We start from the raw sequence: 13,005 nt of genomic DNA, 5'->3' as shown, positions 1-13,005 counted from the left end.
CCCTCCTATGCTAGAGACACATCGGACATTCTTCGTCGGATCAATAGGATACAACTTGAGGATAATATGTGTCTTGTTACTGCTGACATACAGTCCTTATATACTTGTATTGGCCATAATGATGGCTTGGAATCGGTCTGCTTTTTTCCTGGATGCCAGCAACTGGGATGGTGCCATTTGTGATCTGGTCATGGAATTGTTAACATTTATACTGACTAAGAATTTCTTTGTCTTTAAGGATACCTTTTACCTCCAACAGCGTGGCACTGCCATGGGCGCGGCCTGTGCGCCCTCTTTCGCCAATCTCTTTCTGGGATTTTGGGAAAGGGAGATTTTTGGCGGGGGAGGGCCGCAGGCCGTGGACCATGTGCAGTGCTGGCTGCGATACATTGATGACCTTTTCATTATATGGCAGGGGAACGCTTTACATGAGTTTATGCGACAACTAAACAACAACATGCTCAACATCAAATTGACGTATCAGGTGAGTAAGACCGAGGTGGACTTCCTGGACATCAAAATTGAGGTGGATGATCAATGCTATTTACAGACTGATGTCTTCAGGAAGTCCACGTCGGTCAACTCCCTGTTACATGCCGATTCGGGTCACCCATATTGCACCATTTCAGCCATCCCAGTTGATCAACATCTTAGGATGAAGCGGATCTGCTCTTCGCCACGAAATTTGAGGCCCAAGCACTGGATCTCAAAGCTAGGTTTCATACAAGGGGATATAGTAACAGGAGCATCAGAAAAGGGTATTTAAGAGCTAAGTACACACCCCGAGACCAATTGTTATGTACTAGAGGGATTTCCAGTGGCACCAGAGGGTCGCCAAATCATGACACAGTACGATTCATCTCCACTTTCAATGGGGAGTGGACTGCCATGAGAGCCTGTCTTCAAAAACATTGGGGCATCCTCACCAGTAATCCGCTGTTCTCTCAATGCCTCAATGAATATCCGTCAATGACGGCCAGGAGAAGCAAAAACCTAAAAGATCTATTAGTGTCTAGCCATTATGCTCCCAAATATAGTGGATTCAGTTTTGGTTCAGGTGGACCAACGAGAGGATGTTTCCCATGTGGTAATTGTATTTCATGCCCCATTATCAGTCGCACTGCGACTTTTGATTCGGCTGATGGTGGAAGGACTTTCACCATCAATTACCACATAACTTGCAACACCACACAAGTTGTTTATTACGCAGTGTGTGGTTGCCCAAAAATATACATTGGACTCACCTCTCGACGTCTGGGTACACGCATACGAGAGCATGTGCGTGACATAATGGCAGCTAAGAATGAGATGGACACAGCCAAACTAAAGACTATACCACGTCATTTTAGACAGTTTCATAACTGTGATCCTAAATCTTTCATGGCACGTGGCATTGATCGTGTTCATTGTGGCACCAGAGGCGGTGATGTTAAGCGGATCCTGGCACAACGTGAGTGCTGCTGGATAAGTATGGTGGGCACCATGACACCTAGGGGCCTCAATGAGACACATGGTTTTTCATCTTTTCTTTGATTATATGTTGCCCTGGGTGCCAGATTTCTTTATTTGTCCTTGCTATGAACCATCAGGTTTTTAATTAGGTTTCTCTGTTTATTTTTTATTATGTAGTAGTGTGCCTATGCTCCTGTCATGCACATATGGTCTTCGATGCTTGAAACATCCACCAGGCGCAATTGGAATATTAAACGTCCCCACGAATTTGGAACACAAGACCAAGAATTATTTTGAGTGGATCATCATTATGACATTATATATTTTGTACAAGTTTTTGATTCTTTACATTATGTTTGTGGATCTGCATGTTTATAAGATGAGGAGTACTGTCTCTGTATAATATATTCCCTATGATATATTCTCAAGTGTCGATGCATTTTGTGCATGACTTTTGCATTTTTATTTATATTATTTGTCATTGTTGTTTTTTGGTGTCCATATTTTATATGCAAAATAAAAATTGTTCTTAGTACCTTATTATAGTATACAATGCACTTAGCACTTTTTTTTCACTTTTATGCACTGGTCACTTTAATCTACATCTTTCATTGTTTTGAAATTCATGCTTTGTAATGCTTTATATGGTCATTAGCATAGATGTATGCCACCTATGTGTGGTTATATCTTTATATATACGGTATGCACCTTAAACTTCTTGTCACCATTCACACTGGAGAGCACTATCCGCCGCTGCTTGCCTGTTCCCTTAGCGGCGGTCCATCTGTTGCGTGATGTGGGCGTGGCGCCGACCCACTCACGTGACCGGGACCTGTCCGCCGGGATCGAGGCTTGAGATGCGGTGGTGATGCTTCGATGCGCTTCACGCATGCGCACTACGCACTTTTCGTCATGTCACATGACCGGATCCATGCACTATTTATAGGAGACCAGGATCCCTAGTTAACCACGCCCCCTGAGGAAGCGGCAACACACACGTGAAACGCGCGTTGGGGTCTACATCCAGCAGCCAGACGGGACACACTGCGACCTATGGGTAATTAACCCTTTATTTGTTTACCACTTTTCACACGGTACTATCCGGTTATACTTAATATGTGGTAGCTGTACGGGCATTGTTAGTGCTATTGTTCACAGGTTACGCCCAGTGTGCCTGCTATGCATCCGGGCTATCAGTACCTATGTGTATACATTTAGAACTATGTATGTATTGTGATTTACTTTTTTCTGTGCCCCGATCTGTTGCATCTGGATTTTTGTATCCATGGATGCAGTCACATTTTTTCATTTGATCTTCACTTTATATGACATGTATGATTTCTTTTAAAATCTAATAAATGTGTTTTGCTAGTAATTTTTTGGCAATTATTTGACTCGTGTATCTCCGATGTAGCACAGGTATGGTATATTGTTGTTTTTTATTTTGGATTTGTTTACAGAAGAATGAGGGCTTCACTTTGGATTGAGCGCACAATAAAGATATTAAAAACCTGTGTGTTTCTTTCTTTCATTAAAATACTTTATTCTTATTGTGTGTGTGTATTTTTAACCCATTCTGACTAGTGGAATATTAATTGATAGGTGTCTTATTGACACCTCTCCATTATTAACCAGGCTTAATGTCACCTTACAATAGCAAGATGACATTGACCCCTTATTACCCCATATACCAATGCTACAGGGCAGTGGGAATAAATAAGCTAGGAGCTAGAATAGGCGCATCTTACAGATGTGCCTTTTCTGGGGAGGATGGGGGCAGATATTTTTAGCCGGGGGGGCCAATAACCATGGTGCCTCTCTGCGCTATTAATATCTGCCCTCAGTCACTGTCTTTCCCTCTCTGGCGGAGAAAATTGCGCGGGAGCCCACGCCAGTTTTTTCCATGAGTTAACCCTTTAACCCCTTCCCGACCTTTGACGCATACGCTGCGTCATGAAAGTCGGTGCCATTCCGACCCATGACGCAGCATACGCGTCATGGAAAGATCGCGTCCCTGCAGATCGGGTGAAAGGGTTAACTCCCATTTCGCCCGATCTGCAGGGACAGGGGAAGTGGTAGTTTAGCCCAGGGGGGGTGGATTCACCCCCTCGTGGCTACGATCGCTCTGATTGGCTGTTGAAAGTGAAACTGCCAATCAGAGCGATTTGTAATATTTCACCTAAAAAAATGGTGAAATATTACAATGTGCACCCACCCCACCCCTCCGATCGCCCCCCCAGCCCCCCGATCTGTGGTCCGCTCCCCTCGGTCCTGTGCTCCGCTCCCCCGTCCTCCTGCCCGCTCCCCCGTGCTCCAATCACACCCCCCGTGCTCCAATCAAACCCCCCCGCACTCCGATCCCCCCCCCCGCACAGCGATTCCCCCCCGTGCTCCGATCCACCCGCCCGCACAGCGATCCCCCACTCCGTGCTCCAATCCACCCCCCCGTGTTCTGATCCGCCCCCCCCCCCCCCCGTGCCCTGATCTCCCCCCCTTATACTTACCTGGCCTCCCGGGGACCGTCCGTCTTCTTTCCTGGGCGCCGCCATCTTCCAAAATGGCGGGCGCATGTGCAGTGCGCCCTCCGAATCTGGCCGGCAGATTCGTTCCAGAGTGAATTTTGATCACTGAGATAGGTTATATCTCAGTGATCAAAATAAAAAAAAAAGTAAATGACCCTTCCCCCCCCCCCCTTTGTCACCCCCATAGGTAGGGACAATAAAAAAAATATTTTATTTTTCTTTCCACTAAGGTTGGGGTAAGAACTAGGGTTAGGGGTAGGGTTAGGGGTAGGGTTAGGGTTAGGGTTTCGGTATGTGCACACGTATTCTGGTCCTCTGCGGATTTTTCCGCTGCGGATTTGATAAATCCGCAGTGCTAAACCGCTGCGGATTTATGGCGGATTTACCATGTTTTTTCTGCGCATTTCACTGCGGTTTTACAATTGCGATTTTCTATTTGAGCAGTTGTAAAACCGCTGCGGAATCCGCAGAAAGAAGTGACATGCTGCGGAATGTAAACCGCTGCGTTTCCGTGCAGTTTTTCCGCAGCATGTGTACAGCGATTTTTGTTTTCCATAGGTTTGCATTGAACTGTAAACTCATGGGAAACTGCTGCGGATCCGCAGCGTTTTCCGCAGCGTGTGCACATACCTTTAGAATTAGGCTATGTGCACACGGTGCGGATTGGCCGCTGCGGATCCGCAGCAGAGTTCCATCAGGTTTACAGTACCATGTAAACATATGGAAAGCCAAATCCGCTGTGCCCATGATGCGGAAAATACCGCGCGGGAACGCTGCGTTGTATTTTCCGCAGCATGTCAATTCTTTGTGCGGATTCCGCAGCGTTTTACACCTGTTCCTCAATAGGAATCCGCAGGTGAAATCCGGACAAAAAACACTGGAAATCCGCGGTAAATCCGCAGGTAAAACGCAGTGCCTTTTACCCGCGGATTTTTCAAAAATGATGCTGAAAAATCTCACACGAATCCGCAACGTTGGCACATAGCCTTAGGGCTAGGGATGGGTTGGAATTAGGGTTGTGGTTAGGGTTAGGGGTGTGTTGGGGTTACGGGTGTGTTGGGGTTAGGGTTGTGATTAGGGTTACGGCTACAGTTGGGATTAGGGTTAGGGGTGTGGCGCCACCATTGATTCCAGCCAATCTTGTATTCAAAAAGTCAAATGGTGCTCCCTCACTTCCGAGCCCCGACGTGCACCCAAACAGTGGTTTACCCCCACATATGGGGTACCAGCATACTCAGGACAAACTGCGCAACAATTACTGGGGTCCAATTTCTCCTGTTACCCTTGTGAAAATAAAAAATTGCTTGCTAAAACATCATTTTTGAGGAAAGAAAAATGATTTTTTATTTTCACGGCTCTGCGTTGTAAACGTCTGTGAAGCACTTGGGGGTTCAAAGTGCTCACCACATATCTAGATAAGTTCCTTGGGGGGTCTAGTTTCTAAAATGGGGTCACTTGTGGGGGGTTTCTACTGTTTAGGCACACCAGGGGCTCTGCAAACGCAATGTGACGCCCGCAGACCATTCCATCAAAGTCTGCATTTCAAAAGTCACTACTTCCCTTCTGAGCCCCGACGTGTGCCCAAACAGTGGTTTACCCCCACACATGGGGTATCAGCGTACTCAGGAGAAACTGGACAACAACTTTTGGGGTCCAATTTCTCCTGTAACCCTTGGGAAAATAAAAAATTATGGGCTAAATAATTATTTTTGAGGAAAGAAAACGTATTTATTATTTTCACGGCTCTGCGTTGTAAACGTCTGTGAAGCACTTGGGGGTTCAAAGTGCTCACCACACATCTAGATAAGTTCCTTTCGGGGTCTAGTTTCCAAAATGGGGTCACTTGTGGGGGATTTCTACTGTTTAGGCACATCAGGGGCTCTGCAAACGCAACGTGATGCCCGCAGAGTATTCCATCAAAGTCTGCATTTCAAAACGTTACTATTTCAATTCCGAGCCTCGGCATGTGCCCAAACAGTAGTTTACCCCCACATATGGGGTATCACCGTACTCAGGAGAAACTGGACAACAAATATTGGGGTCAAATTTCTCCTGTTACCCTTTGTAAAATAAAAAATTGCAGGCTAAAAGACCATTTTTGAGAAAATAATTTTTTTTTTTTTTTTCATGGCTCTGCGTTATAAACTTCTGTGAAGCACTTGGGGGTTCAAAGTCCTCACCACACATCTAGATTAGTTCCTTTGGGGGTCTAGTTTCCAAAATGGGGTCATTTCTGGGGGATCTCCAATGTTTAGGCACACAGGGGCTCTCCAAACGTGACATGGTGTCCGCTAATGATTGGAGCTAATTTTCCATTTAAAAAGCCAAATGGCGTGCCATCCCTTCCGAGCCCTGCCGTGCGCCCAAACAGTGGTTTACCCCCACATATGGGGTATCAGCGTACTCAGGACAAACTGGACAACAATATTTGGGGTCCAATTTCTCCTATTATCCTTGGCAAAATAGGAAATTCCAGGCTAAAAAATCATTTTTGAGGAAAGAAAAATTATTTTTTATTTTCATGGCTCTGCGTTATAAACTTCTGTGAAGCACCTGGGGGTTTAAAGTGCTCAATATGCATCTAGATAAGTTCCTTGGGGGGTCTAGTTTCCAAAATGGGGTCACTTGTGGGGGAGCTCCAATGCATAGGCACACAGGGGCTCTCCAAACGAGACATGGTGTCCGCTAACAATTGGAGCTAATTTTCCATTCAAAAAGTCAAATGGCGCGCCTTCCCTTCCGAGCCCTGCCGTGTGCCCAAACAGTGGTTTACCCCCACATATGAGGTATCGGCGTACTCGGGAGAAATTGCCCAACAAATTTTATGATCCATTTTATCCTACTGTCCATGTGAAAATGAAAAAATTGAGGCGAAAAGAATTTTTTTGTGAAAAAAAAGTACTTTTTCATTTTTACAGATCAATTTGTGAAGCACCTGAGGGTTTAAAGTGCTCACTAGGCATCTAAATAAGTTCCTTGGGGGGTCTAGTTTCCAAAATGGGGTCACTTGTGGGGGAGCGCCAATGTTTAGGCACACAGGAGCTCTCCATACGCGACATGGTGTCCGCTAACGATGGAAATAATTTTTCATTCAAAACGTCAAATGGCGCTCCTTCCCTTCCGAGCCTTACCATGTGCCCAAACAGTGGTTTACCCCCACATGTGAGGTATCGGTGTACTCAGGAGAAATTGCCCAACACATTTTAGGATCCATTTTATCCTGTTGCCCATGTGAAAATGAAAAAATTTAGGCTAAAATAATTTTTTTGTGAAAAAAAAGTACTTTTTCATTTTTACGGATCAATTTGTGAAGCACCTGGGGGTTCAAAGTGCTCACTATGCATCTAGATAAGTTCCTTGGGGCGTCTAGTTTCCAAAATGGGGTCACTTGTGGGGAGCTCCAATTTTTAGGCACACGGGGGCTCTCCAAACGTGACATGGTGTCCGCTAAAGAGTGGAGCCAATTTTTGATTCAAAAAGTCAAATGGCGCTCCTTCCCTTCCAAGCCCTGCCGTGCGCCCAAACAGTGGTTTACCCCCACATATGAGGTATCAGCGTACTCAGGACAAATTGGACAACACCTTTCGTGGTTCAGTTTCTCCTTTTACCATTTGGAAAATAAAAAAATTGTTGCTAAAAGATAATTTTTGTGACTAAAAAGTTAAATGTTCATTTTTTCCTTCCATGTTGCTTCTGCTGCTGTGAAGCACCTGAAGGGTTAATAAACTTCTTGAATGTGGTTTTGAGTACCTTGAGGGGTGCAGTTTTTAGAATGGTGTCACTTTTGGGTATTTTCAGCCATATAGACCCCTCAAACTGACTTCAAATGTGAGGTGGTCCCTAAAAAAAATGGTTTTGTAAATTTCGTTGTAAAAATGACAAATCGCTGGTCAAATTTTAACCCTTATAACTTCCTAACAAAAAAAATTTTGTTTCCAAAATTGTGCTGATGTAAAGTAAACATGTGGGAAATGTTATTTATTAACTATTTTGTGTCACATATCTCTCTGGTTTAACAGAATAAAAATTCAAAATGTGAAAATTGCTAAATTTTCAAAATTTTCGCCAAATTTCCGTTTTTATCACAAATAAACGCAGAATTTATTGACCTAAATTTACCACTAACATGAAGCCCAATATGTCACGAAAAAACAATCTCAGAACCGCTAGGATCCGTTGAAGCGTTCCTGAGTTATTACCTCATAAAGGGACACTGGTCAGAATTGCAAAAAACGGCAAGGTCTTTAAGGTCAAAATAGGCTGGGTCATGAAGGGGTTAATTTAACACCTACAGCTCAGCTTATTAGTGAGGAACATATACAAATCAAAAGGATATGCAATGGTTTACTGTGTGTAAACCATGTGTCATATCATGTCGGGTTCTTCAATGATTTTACAGAACCCGACAATTGAATTATTGGCTATTCTGCTATCTAACTCTCTATGGAATCTAAAGATATATATATGTGTCTCACTGACATATATATATATATATATATATATATATATATATATATATATATATATACACATACTAGATGGTGGCCAGATTCTAACGCATCGGGTCTTCTAGAATATGTGTTTATGTATGTATGTAGCAGCCACATAGTATATAGCACAGGCCACGTAGTATGTAGGAGCCATGTAGTATATAGCAGACAAATACTACATGGCCTGTGCTATATACTATGTGGCTGCTATATACATACATATTGTAGAATACCTGATGCGTTAATACAAACCACGCAATATATAACAGTGGCCACACAGTATATAACACAGCCACATACTATATAAAACAGCCCACGCAGTATATAGCAGCCACGCAGTATATAACACAGGCGACATAGTATGAAACACAGGCGATGTAATATATAACACAGACCACGCAGTATATAACACGTAATATATAGCACAGCCCACGCAGTATAAAGCAGCCACGTAGTATATAACACTGCCCACGCAGTATATAGCAGCCACGTAGTATATAACCCTGCCCACGCAGTAAATAACAGTGGCTACGTAGTATATAGCACGCAGTATAGAACATAGCCCACGTAGTATATAGCACAGCCACGTAGTATATAACACTGCCCATGTAGTATATAACACTGCCCACATAGTATATAACACTGCCTATGTAGTATATAGCAGCCACGTGGTATCTAACACAGCCCACGTAGTATACAGCAGTGTGGGCACCATATCCCTGTTAAAAAAATAATTAAAATAAAAAATAGTTATATACTCACCCCTGGGATCCAGCGAAGCTCCGGCGATACGCGCACAGCTGCCGCCATCTTCCGTTCACAGGATGCATTGCGAAATTACCCAAATGACTTAGCGGTCTCGCGAGACCGCTAAGTCTTCTGGGTAATTTCGCAATGCATTGCCGGGAACGGAAGATGGCGGCAGGGGCGTGCAGCTCGGCGGACTACGGAGGGTGAGAATAGCAGGTTTTTTGTTTTTTTATTATTTTTAACATTAAATTTTTTTACTATTGATGCCGCATAGGCAGCATCAATAGTAAAAAGTTGGGGACACACAGGGTTAATAGCAGGGGTTACGGAGTGCGTTACCCACGGTATAACGCGGTCCATTGCCGCCGGCATTAACCCTGTGTGAGGGGTGACTGGAGGGGAGTATGCGGGCGCCGGACACTGACTGCGGGAAGTAAGGAGCGGCCATTTTCTTCCGGTCTGTGCCTGTCGCTGATTGGTCGTGGCTGTTTTGCCGCGACCAATCAGCGACTTGGATTTCCATGAGAGACAGAGGCCGCGACCAATGAATATCCATGACAGACAGACAGATATATATACCTATTCTATGTGTATATATCAATTCTATTCTAACCTGTCAGTGTGATTTTACTGTACACCGCACTGAATTGCTGGCTTTTCAAAGAACACCAATGCGTTAAAATCGGACAGCACTCGCATTGTGCGAGTGCTGTGCGATTTGTTTCTCGCATCCATTGACTTACATTGGCGAGTCTCGTCCGAGAATTGCTGCAATATGCAGCATGCTGCGATTTTTTTCTCAGTCCGATATCAGCTGAGAAAAAAAAAATCGCAGATGAGATGTAACTCATTGAATAACATTGGTCCGAATGCAATCCGATTTTTTTATCGAATTGCACTCGTCTGTTTCTCGCACAAATGAGTATGAGCCCTTACTCTTACTACTGCACCAATAGTTGTCTCCTTCTCACCCAGCGTCTTACTTATGGTTTTGTAGCCCATTCCAGCTTTGTGCAGGTCTATGATCTTGTCCCTGACATCTTCATAAAGCTCTGTGGTCTTGCCCACGTTGTAGAGGTTAGAGTCTAACTGAGTGTGTGGACAGGAGTCTTTTAGGCTACGTTCACATTAGCGTTACGCTAATGTGCGTCGCTGTTGCGTCGGCGACGCAGCGGCGACGCGCCCCTATGTTTAACATAGGGGACGCGTGCGTTTTTTTGTTTGCGTTTTTCGACATGTGCGTCGTTTTCGACGCTAGCGTCGGACGCACGAAAATGCAACAAGTTGCATTTTTCGTGCGTCCGATTTTCGTCAAAAAACGACGCACGCGTCGCAAAACGCAGCGTTTTTGCGCGCGTTTTTGGTGCGTCGCGCGTTGCGTCGCCGTTGCGTAAAGGTGACTACCGATAGCGGTCTTTAAAGCAGGTAACGAGTTGATTAGGCGCATCTAACTGGTCTGTAGGAGCCAGAATTCTGAGGCCATGTGCCAACGTTCAGGATGTTTAGTGTTTCTTCAATAATTTTCCGCTGCAAAAACGGTAAAAAAAAAAAAAAAGCTTACCGTTCAGCATCCCATTATTTTAATGCATTCCACAGTTTTTGTGCCCATGTTGCGTTTTTGTCCGCAAAAATAAAGAACCGTGGAAAAAAACGCAGCATGTTCATTAATTTTGCGGAAAATCTGCGGATTTGCCGCTATATTATTGTATTGGGAAGCTCCGGAAAAAACGCGAGCGGATTTCCTGCGAAGAGTCCAGTTTTGATCAGGAAAATTCTGCAAACAATCCTGAACGTGGGCACATAGCCTTAATGGTTTGTAGGGGATAAAATACTTATTTCTCACTGCAAAATGCAGATAAATTTATATAATTTATACAATGTGATTTTCTGGATTTTATTTTTGATATTTCTCAATGTTACAATTAACTAACCTTTAAAATTATAGACTGTTCATGTCTGTCAGTGGGAAAACTTACAAAATCAGCAAGGGATCAAATAATTATTTCCCCCACTGTATGTAACTGACATCTTTCTATCTATCTATTCTATGTGTATATCTAGTCTATCTATTCTATTCTGATGGGTCACACAGTGAATTTACTGTTTTCGAGGAGATGACCGAGTAAAAATCGGGCGGCACACGCATGGTCTGTGTGCTGTGCAATTTTTTTTATCTCACCCAAAGACTTGCATTGGTGAGCCTTGACCGGTATATATTGCAAATCTGCTATTTTTTTCTGAGAAAAAAAAATTGAAGATGTGCAGGGAATCATAGAAGAACATTAATCAGAGTGCAATCCGATTTTTTTTATCAGATTGCAATTGTTCGTTTTTCTCACAAATGAGTGTTAGCCCTAAGAGTGTACGCTCACTACATTAGTGACCACAGCATTTGCTTGCTCCTACTGAGTTCTACTTGAACGGATGAAAAATCAGTTCATATGGCACTTTGTACCAATGGACCTCTGTGCTTATTAATACAAAATATGTGATCTAGATATACAGAGTTGTAATCTGCTTGGCTTGTGGGATCAATCATAAAAATACATTTGTGGTCAATTAATGATATATTTTATAACTGATATTTTATAACAAGCAATTGTCAAATTTAAAAAATCAAAAAGAAAAATAACCACAAGGACCGTGGATTAATTAATGAATAAACAATTGTGTCAACAGATCACTGGCCAGGGATCTTGTGTTTTCCTAGTGACCAGTAAATAGTAACAGCTCTTTAGTACGATGACATCACCTTATTCAACCATCACCTTGAGGCCCATTACCTCTGAAGAGCGACAGTTTGTTTATTGACAGCGTATCGTGGTGATAAATGCAAAGGAGAAAAACAAGACTCAGAAACAAGGAGCCAGAGAAGATTTAGCCTGATTAGTGTGGAAATTTACCATAGAAGAGATACTTTGTATCCCAAATTACCTATTTCAAGTTTATGCATGATGCCCTATTTATAAATAACAATGGGGAGAGAATAGGTGTTGTAATTATACCAGTCTTGTGACACAGCGGCATAAAAAATAACCACAATTGTACTCAGACATGTTTATGAAGTCTGTCAACATTTGAAAAAAGTGGTCAACAACTGTGTTAGTAAAAGGTAGTCAGGGCTTTTACAGCTGCATCAAGTGTTCCCATTTTGTAGAACTTTTTAGCTACCGTAATTTTACATGTTGAAAAAGGGCAACCATAAACTTGTAAGAAAAATCTGTTTTTGCTCAGTAGTCTTCATCATATTGCTTAACAGGTATGGTCCCATTTTGTGATATGGTCTCAGACTGGAATACTTTGCGCAATACAACAGACCTGTCCTCCATGGTACTATACTGTAAAGTCTCAGGATAGACCACAAAGCAAAGGTTAGACCATGAGAATGCCAACGCTACAGAACATTGTCATTCTTACAGGATAAATGAATTCACATGCAGTTCACATCAGGTGATCCATCTGTGGTTTTGTTTGGAAGGTGCCTTTACAGTACTAGCCTAAACCAAAATGATTTAAAGTGACCCTCTGCCTGCAAACAATTGTATTAAGCCTGTAGATCCACCGGCTTTCCACTTGAGACAAAATTTTAAATAGATTCCCTCCCCTCATGCCCAGCGATACCTGGTATATAACCATAACCCAATGACCAAGTGTCTCAGAATTGTGAAATCTTTTAAAGTGTCACCCCCAAGATGTAAGGTGAGCTAAGTCCACCAGCATCAGGGGCTTATCTACAACATTCTGGAATGCTGTAGATAAGCCCCGATGTATCCTAAAAGATGAAAAAAAGA

The 13,005-nt window shown here is 43.1% G+C and overlaps 1 protein-coding gene across 1 annotated transcript in view; it reads right to left on the bottom strand.

Moving 5' to 3' along the window:
- Positions 1 to 13,005, bottom strand: part of ACOXL (acyl-CoA oxidase like) — a 786,620-nt gene that overhangs the window by 360,479 nt on the left and 413,136 nt on the right. The window lies entirely within an intron of this gene.

Source organism: Ranitomeya imitator, chromosome 5 (genome assembly GCF_032444005.1).
Source record: "Ranitomeya imitator isolate aRanImi1 chromosome 5, aRanImi1.pri, whole genome shotgun sequence".
Lineage (NCBI taxonomy): Eukaryota > Metazoa > Chordata > Amphibia > Anura > Dendrobatidae > Ranitomeya > Ranitomeya imitator.
This window is presented reverse-complemented; position numbering and strand designations above follow the sequence as displayed.